Source organism: Miscanthus floridulus, chromosome 13 (genome assembly GCF_019320115.1).
Source record: "Miscanthus floridulus cultivar M001 chromosome 13, ASM1932011v1, whole genome shotgun sequence".
NCBI classification, from domain to species: domain Eukaryota; kingdom Viridiplantae; phylum Streptophyta; class Magnoliopsida; order Poales; family Poaceae; genus Miscanthus; species Miscanthus floridulus.
Window position 1 is genome coordinate 13,437,556 of NC_089592.1, and position 14,617 is coordinate 13,452,172.

A 14,617-nucleotide genomic window follows, 5' to 3' on the forward strand; every position below is an offset into this window, starting at 1 on the left:
CGTCAGGCAAGTTGGCGGTTGGTCTGGCAGACGAGCGCATGGCCGTCGATATCGGAGACGGAAAGAGGCGTCGAACAATGTGTGGTCCCGATGCTTGGTGATCTTCTGGATCTCCAGCTTCAGGTCATCGGCGACGTCTTTGACCTCCAGGCACTAGGTACCGAGATCGATGCCAGCGGCCTCCAACACGACGACATGGTCGTCCCATTCGGCGTCGGCGTGCGTGACACTGAGGCAGTCCAAACAGTGTAGACTGCTTCACAGGCGACGAGGCGCTGATCCTCGGCGGCGGCGCAGGAGATGCCGTCGCGATCAAGGACGGAGAAGCTCTGTTCCCATTTGGGATCATTTGATACCAATTGTTAGCTACCAATGGATCAGGGAGAGAAGAAGACTCGAGGAAGGGGAAGAACAGACAACAGTGACGAGGACAACTTGAATAATGTTTAGTTTGTTACAATCTTGTTAGCCCCTTCCTCTCATGTTTACACGTCTATAAAAAACTCAGTTAACCCAGGTCGGGCCCCTGACTCTGGCATTGGGCTTCCTGCTTCTGGTGGGCCTGGACGCAGGTGCCGCACTGCTTGGCCTTGTTGCCGGACCTGCTCCAGTAGTGCTCGTCGTAGCTCATCCGATTTCACTTGTCCACCGGCTCGCACTACCGATAATATCCACTATACCATGCAGCACACCTTTGCCCCTGTCTTTGTTGCAGCTAGAACTCCAGATGCATCCCACTCCGAGATGACATAGATTTGAGAATGTGTATGCAATTTCGTAACTGCAAATGTTTTGCCTTGAAGCACGTTGTTTTTGTCTTACTGATCGATGAAACATATATATGAGGCACAAGAGTCTACTTATATGTCATTGTGGAGGCAGGATAGAAATAGGCTATATAGGCACTCTGTCCAACGTAATAGTAATTCATATTTTCTTAATTAGACACACCTAACTATCAGGTAGGCCAACATTATGGCGGCTCAGGTTTTTTAACCAATTTTTCCCACACATAGGGCTCACATATTATATTTCCCCTTAGTAACTTCAAATTTTCAGATTTAATTATATTTGGATCTCGCAAAAGAAAGAAGAAAAGGTGGCAAGAGTCATTCACTACGTCAGAATACGAGATCACTACAGGGTCCGAACCCCCATCACTGCCGGAAGCAATCCTGGCAGAGGATAATCAGCCCGGTTTGTTGACACGGCAGTGATAATAGGCATATCTCACTGTCGGGTCAAATCATGAGCCAGCAGTGATATCCATGAGTACCAATTCCAGGTTAACACATGAACTCACAATGATATGGTGAGTGTCAGCGCCGGTTTAAAACATGTCCTGAAAGTAGCACTCTTGACACCACTGCTGAATCAGTACATACCTAGCAGTAAATATTTGAGTGCTATTGTCGGCCCAATATCACACCTGGAAGTAAGTATTATAATGCACACATGATGAGATATATGAATACATCATAACTAGAATACTTAATAGGTAGAGATGATGTCATTACAATCCAAAGTCTCACTCATAAACTCTTATTACAAACCATTGTGAATATTTTTGGTTGTGCAGGATTTATATCCCTGTGTTGTCTAAACGGCAGCCGGTTATTTTTTCCTGATGGGGATTCTGTCTCAAGGGGATGGGTAGCATGTACAAAGGAGAATACCCTGGGAATCACATCTCAGGGCTTAATAAATCCACATAGTTTTTTCTAACCCACCAGACAAAGGAGCCCTGAGATGTGATTCCCAGGTTTTGCTATTTTTTTTTTCTTGCTTGCATCTTTGTAGAACTCCTTTTGCCCACCAAAAAAAAGACTCCTTTTGCCTTAGCTGTTCTGTTGTGCTTTTTGTTAACGGTTTTTTAAGGTATCTTGTATATTTGCAGAGTGCCGCACACCATACAGTTATTCAAGAAGTAGCTGGTCTTGTGCATGATCAAGACAAATCGGTTGCACGCATGCAGGAACGCACAGTTTTATGTTGTTTGCTAGAAGAGGGGGCGAGTGTGGAGCGCATATTTGGTCCAATAGTCACGCTCTCGTAATTGTTTGTTTACATTCCAAGCAGCACCAAACCTTATGTCTTCGTCACAATCAGCATAGCTTTGACAAGGTTGCCTGTGAGTGTCCTGGAGACGTCGAACCGTCGTCTCTCCAGCATTACCTCACACTGCTGCATTCGGCCTACTCTTGTTTCTCAACCTTGAGCTACAATTCCCAATGCATCCCATTTCTATCAAAAGAATTGAGCTGTTGTACTCACATTCGTGCATGCATACTGGCGTCTACTTACACTTGGTAGCCATTTATGTGGTCTGGATAGAGTAGTATATAAAGATTATTTTTATTTTCTGAAGGAATGCATATATAGGAAGGCGTACCATTTTTTATGGTCCAAGCAATAGAGCATTTACTGAACTGCAGGTTCCCTCATTTATTTGACCGACTCTTTTAAGGTTGAAAAGTGTTTTGTAGTAGTTGTTACTTGGTCCTGTCCGAAGTACATGTTCCTAGTACTATCTCCGTCCACAAAATAATGTAATTTTCACATTTCAAGGAGTCAAAGAGTTTAAACTTTAACTAAAATTATATGAAAAAGTACTAACACCCATTAGACAATAAATACCGTTAGATTAGTTATCATAACAAATTTATTTGGAGACATAAATATTAATACTATTTACTATAAACTTGGTCAAACTTAAGTCAGTTTGACCGGCACGACTCCCATAATTGCATTCTTTGCTGGATGGAGGGAGTAATTGTTTTTTTTTTTTTTGAAACAACGGCATAAGTTTTGCTTTTTTATTAGAAAGTGAAAAATTAAAAACATGCATGTGCCGGCCTAGTTTTTTTAGTAGAAACCTAGGCCCAAATAAAAACTACAACTAGAGGGTATGGGCCCATGCTACCCTCATAACTACAACTAGAGGATGGATATCCACCATAGTATGAGGCACAACAAGACACCAAAATTTTGGTGCACAGACGAGTTTTTCAAGTTGTGAATGACTGAATACCTCAAACTGAAATTTTGGCATAACATTAGTAAACACTCGGCAAATAGTTGTTTGCCGACACTGTAGATGTCGTGTGCTGTTTGTCGAGTGTTGCACTCGGCAAAGCCTTTGCCGAGTGTTTTTTGGTCTTTGCCGAGTGCCTGTGGCACACGGTAAAGTCACTGTTTCCGGTAGTGGGAGATGAGAACGGAGCCATCTACTACCACGTGGGCCCATGGTGGAGGTGGCCGCCGCTCTCCACTTCCTCGCAGAATGATGCTGGGTTGTCATTGGAGAGGATCAGTGACACACATTAGGCATTGGAGAGCTGTTGCTTTATGATCTGTTAGTGGTTCACCTAAAATGTGTTCTATCGTCTACCAAGACATAACCTGCTATAGCTGGATCTCCATATGCATCCCATGCCCATATTGTACAGTCATTTTCTGACTACATGCATGCAATTTTCTACTATAAATACTATGCGGATCCATCTAATTGTTTGTATGTTAGCATAGGATAGAGGCCATATATCAACTCCTAACAAATGATGCACATAGAGTTGTCTATGTTTATATGTCAAGTGAAGAAGCATGATGGATAGAGGCATATATATATCAACTCTCCAGAGCTCACATGACTGTTATCACCAACCAGCTGGTATGATGTCTGAGGCTATCTGTACATACGTGGTACTGCTAACCAAGCAGTAGGTACAATGATCACATGTCTACTAATTATTAAAGTGCCATCACTACTGGAAACCGGCAATTTGCCGAGTGCCTGCGGCACTCAGCAAAGCCCGAAATACACTCGGTAATGGCTTTGCCGAGTGCCGTACTCGGCAAAGAGCAGTCGGCAAAGAACCCGTCGGCAAAGGTTTCTTTGCCGAGTGCCACATATCGGGCACTCGGTAAAGCCTTTGCTGAGTGTCACGTCAGCACTCGGCAAAAAAAACCGACGTCAACTCTGACGGCCTCTTTGCCGAGTGCCACCTCAGCGGCACTCGGCAAAGATTTTTTTCTTTTTTTTTTTGAAAATTCTTTGTCGAGTGCCATACTCTTGCACTCGACAAAGAAATTTTTTCTTTTTTTAAAAAAAAATCTTTGCCGAGTGTCATGGCTTTGGCACTCGGTAAAGCTGGGAAATTGGGTCTCTGCTTCCCAGCTTTGCCGAGTGCCATGGTCACGGCACTCGGCAAAGCCCTCTTTGCCGAGTGTGGCACTCGGCAAAGAGGGGAAAAATGCTATTTTTTTTTGTTTTTTGCTTTCCATCAGCGTAAACAAAGAAATCACATATATATCAACACACAGCACAGGATATATCACATACACATCCATATTCCATCACATACACATCCATAACCCATCACATACACATCCACCATCCATAATACATCACATACAAATCCATTGTCCATAATCCATCATACATTCGCATCATCCATGACGATATCCATCACAATATATATATGTCTCTAGTAGTAGTTCAACATAAGGCTAAGTCTAACACAAGTCCATGCAACATGAAAATAAATAAATAAACGGTACCTACTGCCAGCCTCCCCACCCAGAGTGTGAACTACCACCTTGAGGAGGGCCAGTTGTCCACCCGACCTGTGGAGAAGGGCCACCTTGAGGAGTCGGGTTCGAACCCACCAAATGTTGCTGCACAAAGAAGAAGCGAATTCATGAGTATGTATAGGAGGGCCGCACAAGCTAAAGGAATAAACAATCATATATACTCACTGGAGTCCCTACAGAAGGAGGAGGAGCCACAACTCACTACTAGAAAACAGACCTTTCACCCACTTCGATTTTAGCCTTTAGTCTCGATATTTTTTGCGTTCGGGACTAAAGGACTTTTAGTCTCGGTTCGTAATACCAACTGGGACTAAAAGTCATCTTTAGTCCCGGTTGGTGTCACCAACCCAGAGTAAAAGTTCACCAACTTTTAGTCCCGGTTGGTAACACCAACCGGGACTAAAGGATGACCTTTTAGTCCCGGTTGGTGTCTTCAACCGGGACTAAAGGTCTTTTACCTGGGACTAAAGGTCTCCCATGAGTCTATTCAAAAGGAGAGCGCACATGACTCTGTCATAAGTGGTGTGCAGTTGAGTTGGTAATGTACCTGCGCGCGAGGAGAGAGGTGTTGGGTTCGAATCTCATGTAGAGCAAGCGAGGCCTTGAGGATTTCCTTTATTTTTTTCTTCTGTGGGTGACCTTTAGTCCCGGCTCCCAGACCTGGGACTAAAGGTGTGGACCTTTAGTCCCGGGAATTTAGTCCCGATTGGGAAAACTGGGACTAAAGGGCCTTCCCAACCGGGACTAAAACCCGTTTCTCTAGTAGTGACTGGAGCGAGCAACGACTGGGGCACGACCACACCTGGCAAGGTCTGAAGGCTCGCCATGAAGCTGAACATGTCCTGCAGCCTCTGCATCTCGGTCGCCCTCTGGGCTTGTATAGCCTCCATCTCCAGCCGATGGGCCTCCGCCTAGGCCGCCTGCTGGGCCTCCAACCTCCGCAAGTCGGCCTGCAACATTCCACCCGCAATGTTTAAACAATGCAAAGGCAAGGTAGATGTGTAAAAGCAATGAATGACGAATAAAACAGTACTAACCTGGAGTTCCGCCATCTGCTGCTGTGAGCTCTGCTACCGAGAGCGTATGGGGAGGGAGGAGCTCGTGCTCCTTGCTCGAATCTCGATGAGGTTGGGAACAGAGGCGGAGTCGACTGTGCTGTCCGCCATCCAGTACCGGTCGTGCTGCTTCCCTCCTCCTAGCCTCATCAAGAGGTCTGTGTCTAGGGGCTGGGTGGCCGGATCAAAGTCCTCCACATGGTGCTCGCGGGCCGCCGAGGTGTACTCGCTAAGCTTGCTGTGGACGCTCGCGCTGGTGTACGCCTCAGGCCCGTCCGCCGGGTTGTAGGTGACTTCCGGGGCCGTCGCCTTGCCCTTGTGTGCCAGGGCGTACGCCATGAACTCGTTGCATTCCTGGCCTTGGTGCGCCTGGGACTGCGAGGAAAACACAAAGATGATTACAAGTAATGAGAATTGAGCGTTAGAATAAATAAATAAAGATGAAAACACAAAGAAGATTACCCATGTCTAGGCGTACGCATTGAGGCTTCGGTTGCCTTGGTGGTGTGGCGCCCCACCCATCTGCAGGCGGCAGTCCCAATGGATGTTGTGCTTCTCCGCCCACTCCTCTGAGAGCCACCTATTGACAATGGCCTCCCAGCAGAGGCGGTGCCTAGCGCACCAATCAGGACATTGCTGCATGCCATCAAGTTATTGATATGTCAGAAGATGAAATGAAGCCTACCTATTCTTCATGGAAGGAGTCAGTATTAATGTTTCATACTTACCAAGAGGTACTGCTCCTTGGTGAGCGTCCTGGTCCTGGCATCGGCCTTCCTCACCACCTGACCAAGGACGTCGGCGCTGTAGTTGATGATGCACTGGAGCCGTGTCTCGTGGTATAGGTCCGAGAGTCGGGACCTACAGACCTTGTCCTACACTCACGCCGCCCGGTCCTCAAACCCTTCGTCGCACCTGAAGAAGTCCTACATACAGACATCATGTATCGTTACTCTGCCAACACGCGCCACACATGCTCAGGGACGTATCCCCGGGTCATCGTAGGAAGGAGCCGCTCAATCCATATGTGGTAGTCATGACTCTTCATCCCTAAGACTCGCATAGTGGACAAGTTCACTCCCCTACTCAAATTTACCGCATGCCCATCAGGGAACATTAATGTCTGGATCCATTGCAGTACTTCCTTTGGTCCTTTTTCAAGACGAAATCGACCGGAGTCCTTCTCCATTTCTTGTCGGGCGCGGGAGGCTTCATCACTTGCTTTGGCCTATCGCACATCGTTGCTAGGTCTAGTCTAGCCTTAACGTTGTCCTTTGACTTATTAGGAATGTCCATGAGTGTTGCAAAAAGCGCCTCTGCGATATTCTTTTCTGTGTGCATTACATCAATATTGTGTGGAACAAGAAGGTCATTGAAATAGGGAAGCCTAGTCAAGCCTAATTTATGAGTCCACTGGTGTTCCTCACCATATCCAATAAAACCACCTTTCTCTTTATCATCTTTGAGAGCCTCTATCTCAGCACGGACCTCGGCACCGGTCATCATCTGAGGTGCAGGGTTGGTGACTTGAACCCCTTTCCTGAAGTTCTTGATGTCTCATCTGAATGGATGGTCAAGAGAGAGTAATTAATGATGTTGGTCAAACGAAGAAAACTTGCCACCCCTCTTCAGCCAAGTGAATCTCACAGCTGTCTTGCATATGGGGCATGGGAACTTCCCGTGAACACACCACGCGCAGAATATGCCATACGCCAGGAAGTCATGTAGGGAGTAGTGGTACCACACATGCATTGTGAAGTTCTTCTTTGTAGCTCGATCATATGTCAGTACCCCCTTTTCCCAAGCAAGGATCAATTCATCAATGAGAGGCTCCATGAACAAACCCATCTTGTTCCTCGAGTGTCCAGGAATTATCAGTGACAAGAATACGTTCTTGGGTTGAAACATGACGCCGGGGGGAGATTGAGGGGGATCACAAACATGGGCCAACAAGTGTACGGGGCCGCCAGCAATCCATAGGGGTTGACCCATCTGTTGCCAGCGCTACATGTACATTCCAAGCCTCCTCAGCTTTACCATGATGTATGCCATCGAAATGGGTCCATGCATCGCCATCCGATGGGTGTACCATCTTGTCAGCATTGTATCTTTTGCCATGTTTGTGCCATGTCATCTGTTTCGCGGACTCCTCTGTCATGTACAGCCGTTGGATCCTCGATATGATAGGAAGGTACCATAGGACCTTCGCGGGGATACCAAGTTGTTCCTTCTTGCCATCACTAGTGTCGACCTCTAGATACCTAGAGGATTTGCACTTTGGACAGTGCGTTGTTTTCTCGTGATCTTTCCTAAATAGGACGCAACCATTCGGACAAGCATGGATGTGCTCATACGGCATCTTAAGGGCACGAAGAAGTTTCTATGACTCGTACAAGTTCTTCGGCAGAATGTGACCCTCTGAAAGCAGGGATCCAACAACTGCCAACATACCATCGAAGTTGTCTTGACTCATGCTACACTGCGACTTGAATGCCATTAGGCGTCCAATGGCATCCAGTTGCGAAACCATTGTCTTTTCGTGAAGGGGCTTCTGTGTCGAAGACAGCATATCGTAGTACGCCTTTGCGGATTCCTCTGGCTCATCCTCTAATCCTTCACCGAACCGTGCCTCCTAAAAGTCATCCATCCAGTCTACTACCCCCGCATTTCCATCAAAAGCCTCGAGGCGTGGTCTCACCACCTCCTCTCTAATACGATCGGCTTCACCATGGTGGATCCAGCAGGTATAGTTTGGCGTGAATCCATACTTGCAAAGATCTTCCCCCACGTTCTTCCTATTCTTTCTTACACAGTTGTCACATTTGCTGTAGGGACACGGCAACTCGACCCTCTAGCAGCCTCACCAAATGAATGCTCCAAGAAAGCATTAGTCTTAGTCATCCATTCTGGGGTCATACTTGCGTGGCCCGTGTACATCCAATCACGGTTCTCCATCCTCTGGCATATACATATGTAAGCGAGTAATATAACCAGCAATTGCATCTGCATGGCGTTCCTACGATCTAATAGGTGAGCATAGGTCCTAATCCCACCCGCGGATGCGTAGATGAGGTCAGTTTCAATGCTCCGCTCCTATCCGAGACAGATTTTGGTAGCACCTCCCCACTGTTCTCCTGATACACGTCCTGCAAGGGAGAGTGTGTATCCGGAGAACAATAGGGAGGTGATGCCGAAAGTCTGTCTCGGACCGCAGCGTACCATGGAAACTAACCTCATCTACGCATCCGCGGGCTGTCCGAAATATGTGGACAATCCGAAAGAGATACGGTCGCAGATATGAAAAGATCTGCATACCTCCGACCATATCTCTTTCGAACGGGAGATGCCTAACTGGGCTACGTGACCATATAAAACATGCATGCAAAGGAGGAGGGGGTTATACCTAGGGTGGCGGTGGAGTCAGGCTAGCGGGGCAGTGGCGTGTCGGTGCAGTGGTGAGGCGATGTGGTGCAGGCAGACCAACAGCGCCGACGAAGACGATCGGGGTCGCCGAGTCCCTCCCACAGGTCCTTCTCCTACATAAAAAGGCAATAGGTTAGAATCCATTGAAAATTTTGGCAGCACCTCCCCTGCACGGGGAGGTTTCCAAAACCTACAAGAAACGTAGGCGCGATGGCCAACAACCACATATATACCAAACATAGGCACAAAGGCCAACAAACATATATATACCAAGACGAGCCATGTACTTTAGTTCTTTTTCCATGCAGATGAAAGTATCGAAGTAGTACAACAACAAGTACTACTACCACTACAACTACTACCAACACTACTACTACTACTACTAACACTACAACTATCACTACTTACTACTAACAATACTACTAACACTACTAACTACTACTACTTACTAACTACTACTAACACTACTAAGTACTACTACTAACTACTACAGGTGTAGGGCATACCTTCGTGATGAGAATGGCAGCGACGAGGGTCGGCGACGACGGTGGGGACGACCGCAGCGGCGTGAGGGTCGATGGGCCTAGGCTGACACCTTCCTTCTCCTCTCCTTCTCCTTCTCCTCCTCTCTTCTCCCCTCCTCCTCTCTTCTCCCCTGCCTCCTCATCCTCTCTTTTGCAGTGGTGCGGTGGCCGGGGCGGAGGGCATGGGGGCCCACGCGGGGAGGCGCGGTGGTCGGGGCAGAGGCGCGGTGGCCGGGGCGGAGAGGCACGGTGGCCGGGGCGGGGAGGCGTAGTGGTCGGGACGGGCGCCGCGGTGCGGCGGCGGCGACTGAGGGAGAGAGAGGTGAGAGGGAGAGAGAAATGAGAGAGAGAGACAGAGAGCGCGCCAGCCGGGCGCGGTTGAAGGAAACAGCGGCTTTGCCGAGTGCCAGATCGGCGGCACTCGGCAAAGTCAATTTTCTTCGCCGAGTGTCGTGGTCTGGCACTCGGCGAAGTTTTAAAAAAATTTCAGCAGCTCTTTGCCGAGTGCCAGCTGGGCGGCACTCGGCAAAGTTATTACTTTGCCGAGTGCCAACCCTAGGCACTCGGCAAAATAATTTTTTTTTGCCATCAATTTTTTTGAAGCTTTTGTACACTACCACAAACAACATGTTTAAATTTGGGACATTTTCATTGCCTTTTGGCATATTTCTATAGTTTATTTTGTTTTGTTGAATTTTTCCAGAAAATGTAAGTTTGAACTGCAGGTGCATCGAATAATGGATTACATTTGTTCAAAAAATATTATCATTGTTTCTTAGTGTAAATTTAGGCTAAATCCAGGAACTGTCTCGAAATTTCGATCAACGTGCTCACGGGGCAACGCCGCCAACTTGCGTGGGAGTGGTTTTTTAATTGTATAAAATGCAAACGAATTCCGAAAATCATGAAACTTATCGAGTTGTCACCGTATCGTTTGCGTATGCAGTGGAAAAAATTTGAAAAAGTTTCGAGCACGTTGTCACGTACGATGCTCACAAACCAGGACATCTCCACATGTCACCTGTGGAGATGTCCTGGTTTGTGAGCATCGTACGTGACAACGTGCTCGAAACTTTTTCAAAAAATTTTCACGACATACGCATATGATACGGCGACAACTCGACAAGTTTCATGATTTTCAGAATTCGTTCGCATTTTATACAATTAAAAAACCACTCCCACGCAAGCTGGCGGCGTTGCCCCGTGAGCACGTTGATCGAAATTTTGAGACAGTTCCTGGATTTAGCCTAAATTTACACTAAGAAACAAGGATAATATTTTTTGAACGAATGTAATCCATTATTCGATGCACCTGCAGTTCAAACTTACATTTTCTGGAAAAATTCAACAAAACAAAATAAACTATAGAAATATGCCAAAAGGCAATGAAAATGTCCCAAATTTAAACATGTTGTTTGTGGTAGTGTACTAAAGCTTCAAAAAAAATTGGTGGTAAAAAACCAAAAAAAAATTATTTTGCCGAGTGCCAAACGGGGGGCACTCGGCAAAGAGGACGCCGCTGGATGCCGTTAAGCCCCCTACCAATCTTTGCCGAGTGTCTGCCTTTGCCGAGTGCAGGTCTTTGCCGAGTGCCAGGCACTCCGCAAAGGCCTCTTTGCCGAGTGTCATATTTTGCCGAGTGCGGCGCTCGGCAAAGCAGGTCTTTGCCGAGTGCCCGAAATTTGGCACTCGACAAAGATTTTTGCACTCGGCAAATCACGTGTTTCCCGTAGTGCATTGCCAATGCTACTAAACATGTCTACTGAATCCCCAAGTGTCCATGCTATGTGAGGAGCAGGAGAGAAGAACTTAGTTGACATGATCGCGATGTAAGCACAAGTGGCAGTGATATGGACAAGATCTAGATTCCTGGTGTCTCCCATACCAAGCATGACATCTTCTGCCGATGCGAAAGAAGCTTGCAGCATCCGCCAATTCGTATAGTCCTCAAATTTTTCCTCACTGCACATGAATCAAGAAATGTGGCACTGAGATCTATGTAATGTTTGGTTGTTTATCTTACAGCGAGATGGTATGTTATTTATCCCTGGGCCCTGGCTTGGTGAAATGAATCAGACACTAAGATCTGTTTGCCATCAATGAAATGGTTCACCAACCGCACAATAGCAACTTATTTAGAGACGGCGTTTTCATTGATGCAGGCACGACAGTTCAGCCAATATTTCTCAGTTGTACAGCCGTATATTTAAACTAAATGAAGGCTCCAGTGTCAATTAATGTGGGACGATTGTTACTGTAAATGAAGCACTTGCCTCTCGATGATGGTTACCTTCAAACAAAATGAAGGCACCCACATGTAGATAATGGTTACTGCAAATCGTAGTTTCCAAAGTCAGGTCCTTTGTCCGTCTCTGGAAATGAAGTTCAAATAAAAAAAATACTAGTCCGGCGTGACCTTGTGCGTGCCCACTGAGCCCGTCTATGAAACGTACCCACTGGCCCGTTTTATCCTGCTGACCCGCCATGAATCTGTTGTTGAGTCATAGAGCCCTCCACCACGCCATGGAAGCCAAGCAGAAGCATCAACTGTGTCACAAGATCTGGAGCGTGATGTGCAACTGGACCAAGAGCCCATGCTGCCTGATCTTGAGACCATGCCACCAGATCAAGGCTGAATGCCACTTGATCTGTTACGTGGACGCTAGTGGCTGCGAAGCACGTGTGTTTTCGCATGACAAATCGCATGACTTGTCGCTTGCGACGCGCGACTGAGTGGCTGTCCAGGGTCTCTCTAGGTATAAAAGTTTTTCCCCTATTTTTGCAGCCCATTTTTATGATTTCCTGGAAACATCAGTGTCGATTTTTAGGAACCGGCAGTGTTGTCAACCCCCCATCATTGCTGGTATTGCACTGTTGGTTCAAAATCCGGCAGTGAAGGGGGTTTTGAACCAACAGTAATGTGAAGAACTGGAGTAGTGTCACTCTAGTTCGACACATCCCACTCCGGCTAGTGATCTCCAATGGAGTGGTGTCAAGGTGGGTCAGAGGTGGAGGTGAAAGGAGCAAGCAGGGGGGCCGAGTAGGTAGTAGGGGCAGCGAGTTTGGGAGTGGCGGTGGGAGGAGTGATTATTGGGAGGAGGTGCATGATTCAAGGGTGAATTATGAATGATTTAGTGATAATGTAGAATCTCTATATTGTATAGCCGTCAAAGATTTTAGCTAGAATCACTCAAAAAAATTATCAAAATGTTGAAAGATTTAGCTAACATGTGCTGCATGGTTAAACTATAAAAATAAAAATAGTGAATTATTTGAAATAATTCTGACACTATTAAAGAACAACATTTATGTTACAAAGATTTAGGGTACATAACAAACGCCCTGTTCGCTTGGCTTATAAGCCGTACTTTTTCAGCCAACGAACAATATTTTTCTATCACAACAAATCAGCCAACGGTACTTTCAGTCATGGCTTATCAGCCAAGCGAACAGGGCGAAAGACCTTAGAATAAATTTACCTATACGATAGCAAATTATAAGCCATTATGCTGAAATATATGCTCCGATCATGATGGAGAGATGACACTATGTAGTCACAGTATACAACATTTGGTCAATTAAACCCCCTCACTTTTACTGTAGCCTCGTTCATATGTGGTCTCATCAAAAGGCGCACGGCTTTAACACAGATAGTTGGACAACTGTACAGCCCCCAAAACACGTACAACGCCTGTAGCAAAGCCATTGTAAGGCTTATACTTCCATGGAACCTAATTTAAGTATTTGCTTTCTAAAGGCCTGTCCTTCCATGGAACTTAAGATTTGGAATACAAAGTACTTTCAATTTGAAAAGCTTCTTTTTCAACAATCTCATGTACCCTGTTCTCTCTAGTAAAATTTGAAAGATGGGATGTATAGCGAGTTTTGGTAACCTCACTTTCTTGAGGAAACTTTCTTTGCCCAACCAAAAGGCATTTGTCATCTTTAATTGAGTTTTCATTTAGTCCTCGGATCGGAGTTCCGGACATCCCCGTGACCCCGTGCATTTGGACATGGAGACTGGCCTCGTCGAACGAACATACATTTGTTATTTGAAAAACAAAACTAAATCGACTGTGCATTGCATGAAACAATGTGGCTTATATATATATATATATATATATATATATATATATATATATATAGAACCACTCACTACTGGAAAACTGTACTTTGTCGAGTGCCTGAGACTTTGCCGAGTGCTTTTTATTGGGGCACTCGGCAAAGAAATATTTTGCCGAGTGCCGCACTCGGCAAAATAAAGTACTCGGCAAAGGTGGCTTTGCCGAGTGCCAGGCACTCGACAAAGCCTGTCTCTCGGCAAATCTGGGCTTTGCCGAGTGCCGTGGCACTCGGCAAAAGATGGCCGGCCGTGATGGCGACAACCTGCCGTCAGATTTTGCCGAGTGCCTAACGGATGGCACTCGGCAAAATTTTTTTTTATTATTTTTAAAAACTTATTTTGCCGAGTGTAAGCGTTGGGCACTCGGCAAATTTTTTTTTAATTTTTTAAAACTTATTTTGCCGAGTGCCAGCGTCCCCTGGGCCGGCACTCGGCAATTTTTTTTTTATTTTTGAAAATCAACTTTGCCGAGTGCCCCCTGGGCCGGCACTCGGCAAAGCCCACTTTGCCGAGTGCCCCCCATGGCACTCGGCAAATTTTTTTTTTGATTTTGGGCCCAAATTTTTTTCTGTGGCCTTGTGACAGTATTTCAAACTCTATTTTAAAATTTGGGGCAATTTTGACTTTTTTGATATATTTCAATAGTTTATTTCGTTTTGTCTAATTTTTTTGGGATATTTCAAATTTGAACTGCAGGTACATGGAATAATGGACTTTGGTCATCCAAAAATTGATACTCATGATATCTAGGGTATGTTTAGGCCGTATCCAGGAAGTCACATGAAATCTCGAGCATCTCGTTGACGTAACATGTCGAGGTACTTGCCGGAAATGTGATTTTAAATTATATAAAACGCCGGCAAGCCCCGCCACCGCGCGCCCCCGCCCCCGAGCACCCC